The following is a 13,735-nucleotide window of genomic DNA, read 5'->3' as shown; positions in this document are numbered from 1 at the left end:
GGGCTGTTTTAGAAAGTTGCAGAAGCCATTTTGGTGGGTGGAGGAAGATTGTGTGTGTGTGTGTGTGTGTGTGTGTGCGGGCGGGTGGTGGGGGGCGTGTGGGAATAGGAATGTGAAGTAGTTCCCTGAAATGACGTCAGAATAATTCGGTGGTGCTGCTGATTTGGCAGTTTGGAAGTTTTACCTATCCACCACAATTAATTTGAAGCTGTCAGCAGTCTTCCCTCAATGTGCTGAACTGTGTATCCTTAATCCTACCCAGCTCATATGTGTGCATCTGGGTTTTGCCTGAAGGATTGTGCATCATACAATGCTGCTGTGCTGCAATACCTGAGCCTCACCCTATGAATATGTGGCCTAATATATCTTTGGCTCATAGTACTATTTCGAGTGGATGACTAGATCTTCCCAAGTGTCAGGCATTTTGGTTGTCTTTCCTAACCAAGTATGTATCTGCTTGTTTGCCGACAACAGTTCAATCTCTATTCTCATACTGCAAATATGCCATCTCTGATTTAGTCATTCTTGGTAGAATATTGAAAGAAGCAAGCTTCCTGGGTTCTGTAGATGCAGCTGCTTTTGACGGTGGGAGTACTTGCACAAATGCAGACCAATCCTGCATGGTGCAGCACTGCTGCCTCATAGTGCCAGGGACATAGGTTCAATTCCTGGCTTTGGTCACTGTGTGGAGTTTGCACATTCTCCCCATGTCTGCATGGGTTTCCTCCCGGTGCTCCGGCTTCTCCCATGCAGTTTAGGTGAGTTGGTCATGCTAAGTGCTCCCTCAGTATACCTGAACAGGTGCTGGAGTGTGGCAACTAGGGATTTTCACTGTAACTTAGTTGCAGTGTTAGTGACTAATAAATAAAACTTTAACTTAAAACTTCCCTACTTATCTGCATCCCAGCACACTTCACTCACTTAGTTTGTGTCAAAGGCATAATGAAACTTGACTGTAGATCAAATCTTAGCTTTTCAAATTGGCTGATGATCAGTCATCTTACAGACTGTTTTTTGCCATGTAATCTTGACATTAAAAATTCCATGTGAACCAAAACTGCACACCCAGTTGGTAAAATGTGCCAAGTATTGCAGGTTACAACAAGGTGACGGTGACTGAGAATCTTCAGGGAGAAAATGGTCATATTGGTGACCTGAATTAAGGTTCAAATTAATTTAAATCGAGCATTCTGCAAAGCTGCAGACTGGAACAACTACACAGTGTCAAATATCAAAAGTAGTTTCCCAGTGAAACTACTTGTCTGCAAGAGCTGAGCAGTGTGTGAAATTAATCAGGCAATGATCTAAAATTATGATTCATGGTTTTTAAATCTATTTGTGAAAAAAAATCTGATCTGCTTTATGTGACGGTGAGAAATGTTGCTCAGGAATGACCCTCACCAATGTGCCCCAACACTACCCTTACCCATCTACTTCATCTGAGTGACATTTTTCCGTGTCTCGCCACAGAGCTATCATGTACCTCAGAGATTGTAAATTGGGGCAGTGTTGTGCATTAAGAATTGGACTAAGATGCCTGAACACTCTCCATATTCATTCCACACAGTTTGATAGGGAAGACTTCTGTCCAACCTGTTGGGGCCTTTTGTGGTGGATAGGTAAGACTTCTAAAGACCCAAATCAGCAGTACCACTGGATTATTCTTACAACATTTCAGGGAACTACATCACGTTTCTTTCCCCGTTCTGGCTATTCTAATTGTGGCCCTTCATCTTCAACATTTTGGGATTATTTTGGTTTAGTTGAAGATGCTCTAGGAATATGAAATCTTAACATTTAATATGTGTATTTACTGTGCCAAGCCTTTATCGTATTGATAAAGCATGCTTTTTGTTATAATCAAAAACAGGAAATGTTAAAAAAAATCTCAGCAGGTCTGACAGCATCTGTGGAGAGAGAACAGAGTCAACGTTTTGAGTCTAGATTATCCAGACTTTTGTTAGCTCTATTCTGTCTCCACAGATGCTGTCAGACCTGCTGAGATTTTCCAGCATTTTCTATTTTTGTTTCATATTGCAGCATCTGCAGTAATTTGCTTTTATCTTTTTATTATAGTATTACATTCACTTAACAGCTTGCATTTCTATACTACCTCTAATGCAAGTGCCCTAAGGCACTTAATAGGGGTGTTATTAAATAAACTTTGACACCAAGCCACATGAGATGTCAGGACCAAAAGCTTGGTTTTAAGAAACAATCAAATGGAGGTGGAAAAGGAGGAGAGGTGTATTGAATCAAATCCAGAGTTTGAGAACTCGACAAGTGGCACAGTGGTTAACACTGCTGCTTCACAGCACCAGCATCCAGTTTCAATTCAGGCCTCAGGTGACTGTCTCTGTGGGGTTTGCATGTTCTCCTCATGCTTAGATTTAGAGGAGTGCAGAGTTTGGAGGGCTGTAGGGCTAAAGAAGGTTAAGGAGTTGGGGAGGGGTGATAGCAGAAATGGATTTGAAAATAAGGCTGAGAATTTTAACATGCCCAGGGACACTTCAGTGTAGGTGGGTGAGTATGGTAGTGGTTAATGAACAGGACTTGGTGAGATACAGCAGGCAGAGTTTTAAATGAGAGTTTCACCAACACATAAGCTGAAAATGGCGTAGAGTTGGGTTATGTTACAGAGGTGAAAGTAGGTATGAGGATATTTAGTTGGAAGCTCACGTTAGGGTCAGCTATGATCTCAAAAATTGTGAATGGCTTGGCCAGTTGAGCTTCAGACAGTTGCTAGGGTGAGATATTAAATTAATGGCTAGGTTTGGAGATTTATGGTGGGGACTGAAGGTGTATTGGCTTTGTCTTCCTGATATTCAGTTGGATATTCTGTTGAGCGGGTGTTGGGGACAGTCTAATAATTCAGAAACTGAGGGTCAAGGATAGATTCTTGGGTTACCTCCAGAGGTAACAGTGCAGCAATCACTGCAAGTGATTTTGTGTACGTAAGTACTGTACTGTTCAACACATGTATATTTGTGGCCATAAAAGTCAAAGCTGTTGTTTGTATCGTACCATGATTTGCTCTCTTTGGACAGGTCTGACAATGTCATAATGGAAAATTATTTCTCATTCCTGAACTTCTGGATATCGCTGCCTTCCAGGCTGGTAAAACATTTCTTGACAGGCACAAAAACAATAGCCCGTGTACCAAACCCTTTTGCGCTATGCAAAGGCAAATGATAACAGGAAAGAGAATGAGAAAAGACCTGTTCTTGCAGACGAATGCTGATGTAGTTCTGTACTGTTCCACAGGCATAGTAGTTAGCACCAGGGACCTGGGTTTGATTCCAGATTTGGGTGATTGTCTGTGTGGAGATTGCACATTCTCCCTGTGTCTGCATGGGTTTCTTTCGGGTCCTCCAGTTTCCTCCTACAGTCCAAAGATGTGCAGATTAGGTGCATGGGCCATGCTAAATTGGCCCTTAGATATGTAGGTTAGAGGGAATTAGCAGGGTAAATACGTGGAGTTACAGGGATTGGGCCTGAGTGAGATGCTGTATTAGAGAGTTGGTGCACACTCGGTGGGCCAAACGGCTGCCTCCTGCACTGTAGGAATTCTACATTTGAAAATTGCTGGAGATGCTGTGAAAGAGGAGTAACATGTCTATCATTTTCAAACCTATGACAATTTGTGTAGATATTTGAGTACTGCTGAAAAGGGTTTGAAATATTCATGTTTCTGCAACTGAAGGCAAGACAGCAGGTCAGAGTTCATTCCATCACATCAATGGAAAAAACAAAAGAAGCTTCAAGATGCTCTTTCTGTTGTATTTGTTAAATGAGCCAATGGTGTATTTGAATAGATTTACTAGCACCATGCACTGTGGAATTTAAATGTTGCCAAGATACCTTCTAGTTTTTCCACTTATTTATTAATACAGTGTCTGTAAATAAAATGGTTAGTGTTTAATTGTTTGACTACAAATCGTTGCTTTGAAGCTAACCGTCAGTACATTCTGTGGAATGTGGCGGTGAAAGGGTCAATGAATGAAGTTAAACATAGTTTGGTTGCTTGCTAACTAAGTTAGCAATCTTAGACTATTCCACTTTGGCGCAATTATCAGACCACAATTTCTAACAGATACACTTAATGAATTTTGTAAGATTCGCATTCAAGTACAGCTCCTGTCCAAAATAATGAAGCAACATGACAGCCATTGAAAGGAAATACTTCTACCCTCCTTTTAGTCATTGGTAGTGTTGTGGAGAGTTTGGTTTATTCTAATTTCAGTACCAAGCTGTTGCCAACGACTTTATCAAATTAATAATCTGATTGCCGTGGTGTGACAGCACCCAGCTGTGGAAATATGGCCAGTGTAGGAGCCTTTGAACATTATGGAATGATTGCAGCTGAAAAATGTTGTGGTATTGGTAGCATTTTGGTGCAGGTTTGCAACCCTCTTAGTGCCCTTCTCAGTATTTTGAAGAATTTTGGCCATCATTAGGAAAACAGTAGGTACTTTGTTGGCTGGAGCTGGAGCTGTGGCTGCTGCAGACTAACACTCGAGCTATACAAGGAATGCTGCACGGCTTGGAAGAAGGGATGATATAAGTGATTGTATCTGATGTAAGTGTGGCCAAATAATTATCATTAAATAAATGTTTAGCTGAAAACCAGTCAGGGGTGAAAGCATTATTCATTCTGAAACAAACTCTCAAATGGATGTGAGTTGACAGACCCACAGATCCAAAGGTTCAGCACTTGCTGGACCCAAGGTGAAATTCTGATCATTATTTAAATTATGCATTGGAATGTGATGGAATTTACGGTTTTTATTTACCTCATTGAATCATAGAATTCCTACCGTTCGGCCCTTCAGGCCTGCACCAACTCTCCGTCAGAGCATCCCACCCAGGCCCCACTCCCTTAACCCCGCATATTTACTCTATCAATCCCCCTAACCTGCACATCTTGGGACACCTGTAGGCAATTTAGCACGGCCAATCCATCTGCTGTGAGGCAGTAGTGTTAACCACGGTGCTGCCCTCCTATTTTTTAAAGGTGGCACTTAATTGAAAAAGGAAACTGAAAAGGGAAAGTTGGAAAAGAAATGGACCCTCCCAGTTTCTAAGGAAACTAAGGCTGAAACCGAAATTGGAAACCAAAACCTTTGGCCAGATTGAGGACCGTTTGAAACCATATGAAAAGTGACAGAGCCATCAGAGCTCAGTCGGTGATAATGAATCCAGTGGTGCAGTACAAGCAAGTTGAAAAAAGCAGAGACTAAATCCAGAAAGTGAGAATAAGCGAAGATATAGTTGCCGCAGCTGTTTCTGTGACTTTCTTAGTTGAGTTTTTTTGATAGCAAATGATATTACAATAGTCTGTATATGGCTGGAAATCACTAAGACTGTTTTACACTTTGGTATGCAAAGCACGAGAATGAAGTGACTCCAAATCAGAACATTCTCGGATTTAATTCGCAGAAATCCACAGAGGTCAGAATGGAGTAAGGATATGAAAAGCAGTAATAGCCCTCCTGCCAACTATGGTGCAACAGTGGTTAGCACTGCTGCCTCGTGGCTCCAGGGACCCAGGTTCAGTTTTGACCTCGGGCAACTATCTATGTGGAGTTTGCACATTCTCCCTGTGTCTTTGAGGGTTTCCTCCAGGAGCTCCAGTTCTCCCCACTCCCCCCACACACACAGTCCCAAGATGTGTGGATTAGGTTGATTGACCATGCTAAATTGCCCCATAATGTCAATCAACTAGCAGGGCAAATATGTGGGGTTACGGGGATAGGATCTGGATGGGATTGTTGTTGGTGCAGACTTGATGGCCAATTGGCCTCCTCCTGCCCTGTACAAATTCTATCATTCTATTCTATGATTTTTGTCCTTGGAGGACAGTCTTCCTAAGGTTTGCTTCTTGACTGTTCCACCAATATATACCACCATTGCAAATCTTAAGCATTATGTTCATGACAAACATTGGTATCAAGAATCAAACGTACAGACGTATTAGGATCAATATTGACTCTCAGATGCCATTCCTGGATTGACTGTGCTGTGCTGTGCCGTGGCACAGTGGGTGGCACTGCTGCCTCACAGCACCAGGGACCTGGGTTCGATTCCCGGCTTGGGTCACTGTCTGTGTGGAGTCTGCACGTTCTCCTAGTGTTTGCCTGGGTTTCCTCCAGGTGCTCTGGTTTCCTCCCACAGTCTGAAAGACGTGCTGGTTAGGTGCATTGACTTGTACGGGCGCTGGAATTTGGTGACTAGAGGAACTTCACAGTAATTTAGTTGCAATGTTAATGTAAGCCTTACGTGTAACTAAATAAATTTTTATTTTAAGAAGCACAGTAGTTTGCTTTAAGTTATGAGTAGCAACTGTCCCTGATTGATACAGGATTCTACCTTTACGGAATCAGTCTCAGCTCAGTCTTGTGAAATGATTGTCAGCGATGTAAATTCATTCTCATCCTACATCTTACAGTTCTGACTGAAAAAGCACCAGAGTTGGGTGTCCCCGGTACATATGTTCATCTTCAGAAATACTGCAGCCCTCTTTGCAACTGACACTGTTCTTGGCAGTGAGAATTAATTAATGCTGTGATGCACATAGTGAGCCATGAGAACGATTGTTCCCATTAATAGGGCTTATGTAGCAGGCTATAATCTGAAGAAAGACCTGGTGGATCTTCCAGTGCCAACTGTCAGGCCATTAGCTGGAGGAAAGTTGGGTATGTTCACAGTTGGGCCTCATGCAGCTGGTGGCAGTTCCTGCACTGGGGAGATGGTGCTAAACTGAATATGAAAGAAGTTTTTTAAAGTAGGATATATTTTGCAATTAAAAAAAAAACAAGTACAATACAACCCTCTTAGCGGGGTTCTCATCTCGCTTCCCAGATTATTCAGCCACTTTTGCATCAATGAGTGCCCATTAACACAAGAGCCACAAGACAGTCTAAGATTATTGACATGCTGATATTTGATGCAACCCATCATGAGAAGGAAATTTGAAAGTAATGGCAGATAGATGGGCCACAGCACAGTCTGAGATGCTGATATTTTGTGCAACAAAATATGCACATGCTGATATTTTGTGCAACACATCATGAGAAGAAGGATGTGAAAGTAATGGCAAATAGATTGATGAGGTTTCATGTTAGGGGTGAGTGATTATATTTATGAGTAGAGACTTCAAACGCTTTTTTTGCCCATTAGAACTGAAGGGGTTAACGAATTAATTTGGAATCTTCAAGAGAATGGATATGTTATGATTAGGAACTGGATCAGGCCATGTAAGCATTCAATGGAATTGAACCATTCAATGTTGAGGCAATCGATGGAATGTTGTTTTCTGTCTGCAAGTTAAATGTCGGCGTGCCCTGGAAAGAGAAAAGCTCATTTACATATTGAAAGTAAGTATTATTGGGACATGATAAATGGAATTTAAGTAGCATGGTGAGGCAAAAAGAAGGTAGCATCTCCAAACTTATTGTTCCCTAGCTCTCTACGATTGAAGAGAGAATCTGTTTTTTTAAAAAAACTTGAGCCAATCTGAGTACCTTATTAATTATCCCGGGCACTAGAAAAGCAAGGTTTCTTCTGCATGTCTTACCTGATTTCAGTATTGTATGTTGTGTCATACAAAAAGTGAAGGGACAATTTGGTGAAATGAAAAGATGATCAAACTATTTCACTTTGATTTAATGTAAAATTTATTTATTAGAGTCCCAAGTAGGCTTACATTAATACTCCAATGAAGTTGCTGTGAAAATCCCCTAGTTGCCACACTCTGGCATCTGTTCGGGTACACTGAGAGAGAATTTAGCATCGCCAGTGAACCTAACCAGCACACCTTTTGGACTGTGGGAGGAAACTGGAGTATCCAGAGAAACACATGCAGACATGGGGAAAACGTACAGACTCCGCACAGTGACCCAAGCCAGGAATCAAACCCAGGTCACAGGAGCTGTGAGACAGCAGTGCTAACCGCTGTACCACCATGCCGCCCTTATACAGATCACAATATATATGATGTGAATGCCAGAAAAAAATCCATTTAACGATGATAGTTTGGGTAGTTAGAATTTACATTAGTTTCAGTAAAAGGTTACAGCATCAGTTTGTATGGAGGTCAGAACAGCAGCTCCAACTTTGTGCAGCAATCGAAAATCCCAACTTCAACTGCGAGCATCATTTGTGGTATAGTAGGAAAATAAGGCGTTTCCTTGCACTCCAATCTTTTCTCCGCCCCACCTCCCCTGCTCTGTACACACCCTTCCCGCCCCACCCCAAAGTCTGAGCTGACGTGTATCCTATTTGTTGCAGACGTTCCAGGGAGATTAGTCCTGTACAAACAAATAATCACTCATCCCAACCGTTCTGACTGATCCCATGCCCAGAAATTTTAAATGAGCTCTGCTTAGAACATTTGCCAGAGGGAAGGTGTGGTTTAGTATACATATACTCATCAAAAAGAATTGTTGCAAGTGTGTTGGAGGACAGGGGAAGGAATGATCATAGCAAGGAAAAAAATACAAAGTACCACCTTAGTTAACAACAATTCAGTTAGATGAGTAGCTCTCAGAATAGCATTGATTCCTATGAACCTATCTTGTACACTGATCTGCCAGTTATGCTGCCACAAGTTAACCCTTGATTACCTTACCAAAGCGAAGTTTGTTGATTAAACTAAAATTAATTGTTTAAAGTGTCCACTACCCTCTTGAGCTGAAATAAAAGGCTGTAGCATTGCCAGCTGCCTGCAGCAATGTAACTGTTTCTCGTTTTTATGTGAATTCATTTGTAATTTAAAATCATAGAATGGTTATAGCACACAAGGAGGTTATTTGGCCCATCTTATCTATGTTGGCCCTCCAGAAGCAATTCATCTACTGCCCCTCCCCTGTCCTTTTCTTTAGCCCTCCAAATGTTTGCTATACATTTCCCTTTCCAAAAACTCAGTTGGCTTTTTCTCCACATACACTTAGGCTGTGCGTTCTAGATTCTAACTCCTTGCCGCTAGAAAAGGGTTTTCCTTTTGTAACCATTTCTTGTTTTGCCAATTACCTCCAATCTGTGGCCTCTGGTTCTCAATCCTTCTGCTAACTAGAACAGTTTCTCCCTTCTACTTTGCCCAGAACCCTCATGATTTTGAATGCCACTATCAGATCTCCTCTTTCTCCTCCAAGGAGAACAGCCCCAACTTCTTCAGTTTTCCTACATAACTGAAGTTCCTCACTCAACCCTGATACCATTATCGTGAATCTTTTCTGCACCTTCTCTAATGTCTTCATACACCTCCCAAAGTGTGGTGCCCAGTTGAGGCTGAGTCAGTTTTTTAATGCAGGTTTAACATGTTTTTGCATGTTATGCCCTTATTAATAAATCTCACGATGCTGCATACTTTATTAACCACTCTCAACCTGTCCTGTCCCCTTCAGTAATCTATGCACGTATACACCCAGATCCCTCTTTTCCTGTGTTCTGTTTAGAATTGAGCCCTTTATTGTACTACCAAAACTAAGCATTTCAGGATTCTGTGCATTGAATTTCATTTGCCACTTGCCCACCCATTCCATCAACCTGTCTATACCCTTGTGAAACTTTACACTAGCATCCACATGGTTCACAATATTTTCCAGTTTTATATCATCCATAAATTTTGAACTTATGCCCTGTACACCAAAGTCTAGGTTATTAATATATTTCAGAAAGAGCAGAGAACACTACAAACTTTACCTCCAGTCTGAAAAACAACCATTCGCTACTACTTTGTTTCCTGTCACTCGGCCAATTTCATATCCATGTTGCTACTGTGACTTTTATCCAATGAGCTCTAACTTTGCTTGCAAGTCTGTTGTGTGGCACTTTATCAAATACCTTCTGGAAATCCATGTACACCACATCAACAGCACTACCTTCATCAATCCTACCTGATCAAAATATTCAAGCAGGTTAGTTAAACAAGTCTATGCTGGCTTTGCTAAATTAGTCAAATGACTAGAAAAATGGCAGATTTCCTCCCCTAAAGGAATTAGCGAACGAGGTGGGTTTTTCCGACAATCGACGATGGTTTCATGGTCATCAGTAGATTTTTAATTCCAGATTTTTTTTTGAATTCAGATTCCACTATCTGCCATGGCAGGATTCTAATCCAGGTCTCCAGAATATTGGCTGAGTTTCTGGATTAATTGTCTAGCGATAAAGCCACTAGACCATTGCCTCCCCTTGACTAACCTACGTTGCTAAACTTATCCTTATACCCTTTTCTGGGCAAGGATGTAACATTTGCAATTCTGCAATCCTCTCCCCACAAGGAAGATTGGAAAATTAAGGCTAGAATTTTCACTTGTTCAAGTTTCCACAAAACTTCACAGCTTAGATTTCAATAAAAAAAATTTGTGATCCATCCCTAATAAAAAAGTTCTTCCTTGCAATAAGCTGAATTACGACCATTGTCTGAGTAGTAGTTAATGGTTATTTAAGGGGACTGTTCCAAGAAAAAGCTTGGAAGAACATGGCAGTGGTCATTTCAAGGAACTTCAGGATCTTGAGATTAATTGTCCTCCCTTTCCTTGAAATATTCATTGATTTTGAGGTCTTGACCCAAAGGGGCCTCACACCCTGATGTAATGCTCAAATGATGATTTGTGAACGCCAGTATCTAACCACACGAGGCATCAGTTTCTCACAGAGTCAGAGACAGAAATCAGGAGCAGGAACCATGGCTGACTTTTCTGCCCCTTTTTTCCCTCTTTGAATCATAGAATCCTACAGCGCAGAAGGAGATCATTCAGCCCACCAAGTCTGCACTGACCACAATCCCGTCCAAGCCCTATTCCCCACAATCCGATGCATTTACCCTGGCTAGTCCCCCTGACACTAAGGAGCAATTTAACTTGGCCAATCCACCTAACCTGCACATCTTTGGAGTGTGGGGAGGAAACTGGAGCACTCAGAGGAAACCCACACAGACACGGGGAGAATGTGCAAACTCCACACAGACCGTGACCAAAGCCAGGAATCGAACCCAGGTGCCTGGAGCTGGGAGGCCACAGTGCTACCTGTGTCGCCCAAAGCTGATTCCTAGTGTATAAATCAGTATAATAGGCCCTAATAGTTTTTCCACTGTTTCTGCCTTTTGACAATATTTCTAATTTTCTTCTATTCAGTAAAAAGTTGGTGAATGTCATGGATTTATCATGCTAACCAGAGGTAGCTATATTGTATAAATGTCTGAGATCTAAATCAGTGACACAGCAGAAGTTAAGGCTAACGTTGTGTAGCTTTCAATTGCATCAATTGAATAAAAAAAAGGTTTAATAATGCTACATCCGTAAGATTGAAACAGTGAGCTTTTGGAAAGTTCCAACTGTTCCTAAAAATTAATTCAACCTCTTGAATTTGAAATAATTTCCAAGGTACATATTCTTCTGTACTGTTTAGACCTAACTCACTGGCAGTCTTTACTGCAGTTTAAATGAGCTTTGTAACTAAACAACATGGAAGTTAAGACATTGAAGGTTAATGCTAAAAAGGTGCATTGTACTAGACAGAATCATCGATGTCTTGTTCAAAAGTTGTGCATAGAACTTGTGCAGTGTGATTCATGCACACTTCAGTACAGTATAATTGGCTAGTTTTGTCGTATATAATGGAATGTCTCACTAATTGATTATATGCATCAAGTCAGCTGGTTGAAACGCAGTACTTTTCCTGTTAAATTAGAAGTGGTGTTTAAAAAGAAATGCTGCACGAATGTAGTTCATATGGCCTGGGATGAAAATTTCTGCTCTCCACAGCTGTTATGGGGTCCAAGATAAAGAGGAGCTTAAAATAATTCTGAGTGGATGCAAGTGCACAACACAGCTCCCTAAAAGTTGGCAGCTACCCTTCAGAAACCCTACTGTCAAACTTTTTTTTAAATCATAAATGGGAAAAGGATCTTTATCAATTCCTCCTCCATTTTTGATTGAGGCATATTAAGTTGGCTTGGGATATTTAAAATTTTGGATTTTTTTCTTAACCGCACCCCCCCACCCCTTCTTCCTGTCAGTGTCAGGACCCAATTTCATACGAAGCAGGGACCCTCAATTATTCCATTTGAGTGTTTGTTATTTATGTATAAGCTCTGTCTGTAATTTATGAGTGACAATGCGGTGATAGATGCTCCTCAGCTGATCATACACTCTCATTCTATTAGGAATCTCTGTTTTGAAAAACAGCGGTGGGATTTGTCACTAACTTTTCCCTCGAAGCAAAAGGGTATGAAATTAAGGCTAGATTTAGGATCATTACCGTGACACTAGTGATGTTGAATTAATATAGAACAGATTAAGGATCAAACCTGGTATCTTGAAAGGCTTTGTGGCTTAGTTAAATGTTGATAAAATCCACTAAGCCAGTGGGAGAAACACTGCCAATGCTAAATTTAACCCATGCTTGATGTAGTGGAATGCAAAAAATGTAATTATGTGGCATTATCATCAGTCATTTGAACACAAGAATTCTCCTGTATTTTGGCTTCAGAACTTGGTCCCAGTTTTTCCAACTACAGTTACAGGAATTTAAACTGTTTACTTTTGTTCGATGATCATTATCTTAATGTTATTTGAAATGGAGGTGAATTGCAGTTTAAAAAATGTACACACAAATTGTGATTTCATCTGCACGTTCTTCTATGAGCAATTGCACAATATCTGACTTGCTGTGCCCAATGCTTTGCGTTTTCTGTCTTCAGGGTGAAAATATAAGATGGCTGTTCAATGATTACACAGAAGTTCTGAAATATGATTGGATTCATGACACTAAGACAGAGACTCGGAGCATTACCTCTAATGGCCAAGTCTGAGTAAGTGAATTTTTACAGCTTTGCTTAAGATGCAGATGAAAAGGCATCAACTTAAAGATGGGTATCATTTTTTTAATATACTGTATTTTTTGAACCAGGAAAGATGTAGACCTGAAATTTGGCGAGAGGGAGTGTATGTGTTCTGTGTCTCCTTTAAGAGACAGAAGCATATGTCCTGATTTTTAACTGACATTCTAAACTGTTCACATCACCTATTGCAAATTAAACCAAAGTAACTTATTAAAATTTAACTTATTAAAGAAATTAAAGTTTAATATTCTGATGACATGCAGGTTGCTTTCATGAAGTTTTCTTTGTACCTGGATTCTTTTCTATTCGTTTATTTAACATTAAATTCCTGTTCAAGAAAGATGTTTGTTTTATAAACAAATATTGCACTTTAGCTACAGAGTATTAATCTGAAAGCTGTCTTTCAACCTTTTGACCTGTTATGTACAGTGTCCAATTTGGACATCTGAATCATGTCCTGGGTTTTGATTTTTGAGTTATCATATTGTGGCACAGGTTGATTTAAAAACTAATATTAAATGCATACAAATGAGATTAGGATTTCTATTAAAAATGTTACAAAAAACATTTATTCTAGTGCACGGATGGTTTATTGGTTGGAGTACCTGACCCATTTTCTTTCTTATTTCCATTTTAATTTTCAGCATTTCTTCCACAAGCAGTTCCTGCTGACAATCGTTTGAGAGCTTATTCGAGAGGTGGTTTTTCTTGTGTAATCCACGACAATGGGTGTCAGCAGGTTATTTGAGTATGGGTAGAAGAAGTTGAGGATGATCTTCTACTGTCCACAAAGGGACATGTTACAGGAGTTACAAGTGGGAATCCTGCCTGCTGTTTTTTTTTCCTTGGCCCCCTCCCCGAAGTGGATCCTCATAATGAACATTAAGTCAG

General features: G+C 40.6%; 1 protein-coding gene across 2 annotated transcripts in view; it reads left to right on the top strand.

Annotated features, from left to right (window-relative positions):
- The window catches only part of frs2a (fibroblast growth factor receptor substrate 2a), an 84,934-nt gene that overhangs the window by 47,005 nt on the left and 24,194 nt on the right, over window positions 1–13,735 (top strand). Inside the window, exons 1-2 of one of the 2 annotated variants that reach the window (XM_080191227.1) lie at window positions 7,292–7,376; window positions 12,704–12,814. The gene's annotated coding sequence lies outside the window, so the exon portion shown is untranslated. Of the gene's footprint in view, window positions 1–7,291; window positions 7,377–12,703; window positions 12,815–13,735 lie in introns of those variants that run through there. The other variant, XM_080191226.1, reaches the window with a different exon arrangement.

Source organism: Carcharhinus amblyrhynchos, chromosome 6, assembly GCF_965287045.1.
Source record: "Carcharhinus amblyrhynchos chromosome 6, sCarAmb.v2.hapA, whole genome shotgun sequence".
Lineage (NCBI taxonomy): Eukaryota > Metazoa > Chordata > Chondrichthyes > Carcharhiniformes > Carcharhinidae > Carcharhinus > Carcharhinus amblyrhynchos.
The sequence above is the reverse complement of the archived record's forward strand: the minus strand, read 5'-3'. Positions and strand labels throughout refer to the sequence as shown.